This window comes from Triticum dicoccoides, chromosome 7B (genome assembly GCF_002162155.2).
Source record: "Triticum dicoccoides isolate Atlit2015 ecotype Zavitan chromosome 7B, WEW_v2.0, whole genome shotgun sequence".
NCBI lineage: Eukaryota > Viridiplantae > Streptophyta > Magnoliopsida > Poales > Poaceae > Triticum > Triticum dicoccoides.
Window position 1 is genome coordinate 128,839,763 of NC_041393.1, and position 6,746 is coordinate 128,846,508.

The following is a 6,746-nucleotide window of genomic DNA, read 5'->3' on the forward strand; positions in this document are numbered from 1 at the left end:
CCGCGCAGGCCGGCTGCGGGCCGCGCGGGCCGCGGGCAGCAGACGGCAGCGGCGGCCACGTAGCACCACGCGATTGGACGGGGGAAGCGGGGCGGACGTGTCCGGCGCCGGGCGGATGCGTCCGACGGCGACGAGGGGAAATTTTTAGGGTTAGGGGCGATTTGATCCGCGAATTTCGGGAGAGGGGCATATTTATAGGTAGAGGGAGCTAGGAGAGTCCAAATGAGGAGCGGTTTTCGCCCACACGATCGTGATCGAACGACCGAGAGCATGGAGGGGAGTTAGATGGGTTTTGGGCCACTTTGGAGAGGTGTTGGGCTGCAAAGAGAAGGGGGGTTTTACAGTTACCCGGTTAACCGTTGGAGTACCAAACGACCTCCAAATGGCACGAAACTTGACAGGCGGTCTACCGGTGCTATACCAAGGCCGCTTGGCAAACCTCAATCCATTCCGAGAAAGTTTAACACCCGCTCACGAAGAGAGGCGAGAAGGGGACGTCGGATGACATAGGAGCGCCGGATTGCAAGACGGACAACGGGGAAAAAGGCTCGGATGCATGAGACGAACATGTATGCAAAAAGAGATGCACATGATGACATGATAAAATGCAACACGCAAGCAAATGACATGGCAACGACGGCGAATAACTGGCAGACACCTGGCGCATTGAATCCGGGGCGTTACAACACTCCTCCACTAACAAGAGATCTCGTCCCGAGATCTTAGGACCGAGATGGAAGAGAAAAAGGGATGAGGTGAAACAAGAACTCAAGAGAAGAAGCAAAGAATCGAGAGCACTCGAGAAAAGAGAGGAACGACGAGAATGACAAGAATCGGAAGCTCACGGAATCAAATAGACTATGAAACAACTCCGGTTAAAACGAGATAAGAAACGAATAAGACTGAAAGGATTTAGGCAGCACTCCGGTTGAAAATGGAAGTAAAAGAACATGAACTAGAGAGGATGGAATGATACTTGGTGAAGACATGACACAAAACTCCGGAAAGAATTGAAATAGAATTGAAAGAAAAGAACTTAGAAGGATTGAATTGATTTGAATATCTGAGAAGAACGAAGAAATGCAAAACTCCACTTCAAAAGAATACAGAGAATTAATTGCACTTCAAGACGCAAGAAGAAAAGATACTTGAACTTCACGGACGAGAATCTTGATAAACACTTGAAGAATGAATTAAATCATGAAGATCCACCATGAAGAACTCCGGTGACAAAAGACGATGAGATAGAATGAAGGATGAAATAATAAGATGAGCATTGCGATGATTTAGATGGAGGTTCCGATGAGATGGCTGAGGAAATTGAACTCCGGAAAAGAAAAGATGGAAAACACTAGGAACTAGAATTTATTCAACACGAATAAACTCTGAAGGAAGGGATCACTCACTTTGAGGAAATAAGAATAAGATTTATTGTATGCTTATCCTTCATCAAATTAAATTGATGACCAACCATGGATTTTTGCGTATTACTTATTCTTGTTGAAAAAGAATTGAGCAGTGACATATCACAAACTTAAGAAGGTCTTCCTGAACCACCGGTAAGATTGGAAAGATCGGATGAATTAAAATGATAATCAAGGAAAAAAATCTTGAATGAACCACCGTAAGAAATGAAAATGACTGATGAAAGGGACTAAAACACCGGGAAGGATTAGAAGAACCAATATGCTCAAGGGGATTTAGATACAAGAGAACGGGAAGAACTTGATCTGATTAAAGAGCACTTGAATGAAGCACCGGGATAATTAGAGAACGGTAACTGGAATGATGGCCTCCGGTGAAAAGAAACGGGAAAAGAACTTCTGACATACTCCGGATGGGTAAGAAAAGGAATATCTGACGAATGGAATAATTCGAGACTGATAACATGAAGCTAGAACCATGAATCTTCAGGAGAACAGACAAGATTTAGAAGGAACTCTTCTTCGATCTTCAAATGATGACGGGAAACACCACCAAAATTACTGAGATACTCCGGTAGAATGACAAGCGAAGAGGTTGAGCCAACAATGAAATGATTAGAAATTGATCTTGGAAAGGCATCTGACTGATGAAATTCATACTTACGTCACACTTTGAAAAGAATTTGAGAATAACTCCGGGAAATTAGAAGAGTCAGGTAAGATCCTGGGAAAAGACCTGTGGGTTAGGGCCCACTGAAGAGATAACACTGTTGGAAAGGATTGTTGAAGGATAGATAATGCACCGGAACAATTGAAATATTCGAATGAGGTGACAACCTCGAATTAATTCGAACACAGACGAATCTCCTGAGATGTCTTGAACTCCGGAATGATAAACTGGCGAGAGGCGAACGAGCAGGGAAAATACTTGATCGAAGGGAAAGAATGCGATCACCCGAAAAACTTGAATTGAATCCACCGGAAAAAGAAAAGGGATGAAGAATGTCAAACGAGACGAGAATTCACCGATTGAAATAATTGAGGCAAGATTGAAGAGGCTCCACACGAATGAAATTGATGGTCGAAAGAGACTGAGGCTCTGGGAAGAAGAAGGTGCGAGGGCGGGAAAACAAAGGCAACTTTGAAGGGGGGACCGACGAATATCTTGAAGAGAAAACACCGGTTGAAAACATTGAGGAGAGAGAGCAAAAACTTCGCACGAGTAGGATGGATACTCGATTACGAACTCCGGTTTCGAGAAGAAGAAGGGCAGGCGGGTGGGAAAAGAAAACAACTGAGGACAGAGAAACAACTTCATTGAGAGCAAACTGAGGATTGAACTCAAGATGAAGAGGCTCGAGTCGACTTGACGAGAAATTGCACCGGATGCAAAGAGAAGAGAACCAACGATCGGAAAAAACCAACTGCGTGATCCTAAAGAAAAATTTGAAGGGGAAGAGGAGTAATTCAAAACACCTACGTCAAGATTCCTGACCAGAGCGACGAAGGGGGCTGAGAGTAAAAAGAATTCCTACTCTCCGATATAACTAGACTCCGAAAACAGTTTTCATCTAGACTCGACAACGGCCAAACTACACGATCAATTAAGGGGGGCTCCTAGGGTCGGTCGAGGCTCTGATACCAACTTGTCACGCCCAATATGCGACCCTATCCAAAAGGAACTCGAAGGTCCCACCAAGGATAGACCCGCATATTGAAACGCTTTTGCAAGGTGGATATCATTACATCAACATTACGTAATAGATGGGGATACATACAGAAGGCATACAATGCCACATGAATACAACATCACAATACATAGGAGCATCATCCGACTACAGATGAAACACAAACAGAAACTCAAACGACATCCACCCTGCTATCCCAGGCTGCCGACCTGGAACCTATCCCCTGATCGAAGAAGACGCAGAAGAAGAACTCCAAAACAAGCAAGCATCGCTCTCGCGTTAGAATCATTGGATAAACATGTACCTGCAACTATTGTTGTAGTAATCTGTGAGCCACGAGGACTCAGCAATCCCATTACCATGGGTATCAAGACTAGCAAAGCTGAAAGGAGAGGAAGTGGTAAAGTGGTGAGGTTGCAGCAGCGACTAAGCATATATGGTGGCTAACATACACAAATAAGAGCAAGAAGAGAGCAAGCGGAACGGTCGTGAAGCTAGCAATGATCAAGAGGTGATCCTGAACACCTACTTACGTCAAACATAACCCAGAAACCGTGTTCACTTCCCGGACTCCGCCGAAAAGAGACCATCATGGCTACACACACGGTTGATGCGTTTTAATTCGTATCTGGTGTCAAGTTATCTACAACCGGACATTAACAAATTCCCATCTGCCTATAACCACAGGCACGGCTTTCGAAAGATTATACCCTGCAGGGGTGTCCCAACTTAGCCCATGATAAGCTCCCGCGATCAACGAAGGATATACCTTCTCCCAGGAAGACCCGATCAGACTCGGAATCCCGGTTTATAAGACATTTCGACAATGGTAAAACAAGACCAGCAAAGCCGCCCGATGTGCCGACAATCCCGATAGGAGCTACACATATCTCGTTCTCAGGGCAACACCGGATAAGCGAAGCGTACAGGAACCGACGTAACCCAAGTTGCCAAGGGATGGTCCCGCATGATGCTCTAGTTTGGACCAACACTTAGACAAGCATTGGCCCGGGGGGGCTGTAATAAAGATGACCCTTGGGTTAATTACTCCCAAGGGAAATATAGGTGGTGGTGAGGCAAATGGTAAAACCAAGGTTGGGCCTTGCTGGAGGAGTTTTATTCAAAGCGAACTGTCAAGGGGGTCCCATAAATCACCCGACCGCGTAAGGAACGCAAAATCCGGGAACATAACATCGGTATGAGGGAAACTAGGGCGGCAAGAGTGGAACAAAACACCAGGCAAAAGGCCGAGTCTTCCACCCTTTACCAAGTATATAGATGCATTAATAATATAAGAGATATTGTGATATCCCAACCAAAATCCTGTCCACCATGGAGCAATCTTCAACTTCACCTGCAACTAACAACGCTATAAGAGGGCTGAGCAAAGCGATAACATAGCCAAACAATGGTTTGCATAGGAAAGGTGTCAAAGGTTAGAGGTTCATGGCAATATGGGAGGCTTGATAAACAGGTGATAGGTAGCGCATCAAAGCGATAGAACGAAGCAACTAGCATAGCAATGATAGTAGTGCGATCCAGGGAAGCGGTCATCTTGCCTGAAATCCCGCAAGGAAGAAGAACGAGTCCATGAAGAAGATGAACGGATGAAGCCGAACCAAGCGTAGATGAACGAGTCCTCACGATCGCAACGAAACGGGAACTATCGAGAAGAAGCACACAACAAGGTAAACACACCACACATGAACAAGGCATGATGCACAAACAAGCATGATGTATGACAAAGCTACGTGAGGCTACTCATGGCAAGAGATGATACAAACAAGAGCAACACATCAAGGCAAGTTTAAATGAGGCCGGGAACAACATATAACAATTCCGGTAAGTCCTCAAATACTAATTTCATAGTTGGTCCAGATCTGAATAAACATTATGTTCGAGTTGTTAAACAACAAGTTAAGATGCACCAAGATGATCTACACGAGATTCTAGTCAAGTTACATATAAAGTTCAATTAGTTCGGAGCTACGGCCTAGAAGATATGAGCAAAACAAGTTAAACATGGCATTGATGCAAAACGCATACAAACATCAAGCAAACACCTCAAAACAAGGATGCAACATGATAATATGAAACTACATGCAAAACTAAGCAAGTTTCATATAAATCACACTCAAAACGGAACAACGGTTCAACACACACACTATACAAGTTATAGCAACAATCCGTCCAAAACAGCAACTAGGCAAGCATCAAAACAACATGCTACAGCACCCCAACATGATAACAAAAGGCATGGGCATGATGTACAGGTAAAGCATAACAAAACATGAACACTGAGCTATCTCCAGAAACTACTAGAACATGCTCAAACACACATGGTAAGATTGCAAACAATAACAATTCAGACTTTGCAGAAAATAACATCAGGTTGCAATGTTTAGAGCTATCAAACAACATGTTACAGGAACTTATTATGGCAAACAAAGGCATGGCATGAATCTACTAATTACATAGATCAAGAGTCCCTTACTGACCATAAGCCAAAAAGGATTAGAAAATATGATGGCACCCATGTAAACATGGCAAGTTATATTACAGATTCATACATGGCAGAAACAGAATTATGAAGGCATGTTGGTGAGCTTGTGCAACTCACTACAGAGCAATACATGGCATGGCAAGGCAACCAACAGTAAGAAGGCATGTTTATGAAGCTAAGCATGGCAAGAGCAAGTCCATAGGGTGCAAGGATCAACTACAACAACCTTGGCAAAATTGAATAACATGTAAACAATCTGCCAAGAAACATTTTGTAGCAAAAGTAGAGCACGAAAATGACATGCTAGGCTACTCCATAATTCCCAACAGGGGCATGAATGGATAGACAATAACCATATGTTCAAAACATCCTTACTGAAGTATCTCAAAATAAGCATGTATCTCTCTGTAGCATCATGTTTACATGGCATCAAAATAACAGCAGAACAGGGACTAAAATCAGCAACATCACGATGCCTAGTTTGCATGCTTGTGCTAGTCACCACATTGATCACAAAAATACATGGTAAGCACCTCTGTAAAGAAGACATAGCATAGATCAAAACACATGTAGACATCAACCTCATAGGATGCACACATCAATCATGGCAAAAATGACAAAAGAGCTCGTTCTGATAACAGACAGCAGATAACATTATGAAGCACTCTTGCAATGATGATTCAGGCATCAAGATGACCTCAAATGAATATGATGCAATGGAATGCAATGATGTACTCGTCGAGACGAACAATTTGACATATTACACGCACGAAATAGAGCTACATACATGGAGATACAGCAGGTCGAACATGACATGAAAATTATACAGATCTGGGACTTAGGCGAAATTTGGACCTCGGGGGAAAAGTCAACGCGCCGCGGATCTCGCCGGAGTTCGTCGTCGGAGATGACGAAGGAGGGCCCGAGGTGGCCGGATCGGAGGCGGGGCGACGGATCCGGGCGGCTCCTGCCCGGATCTGGCCGGAGGCGAAGCCCGGCGGCGAGGGGAAGGCCGGAGTCGGCGCGGGGAACGGCGGAGGGCGCGGGGAACGGCAAGCCTCCGGTGGCCGGAGCGGCGAGGCGGGGCGGCGGGGCTGGCGAGGCGCGGCCAGGCCGCGGAGGGGCGGGGCC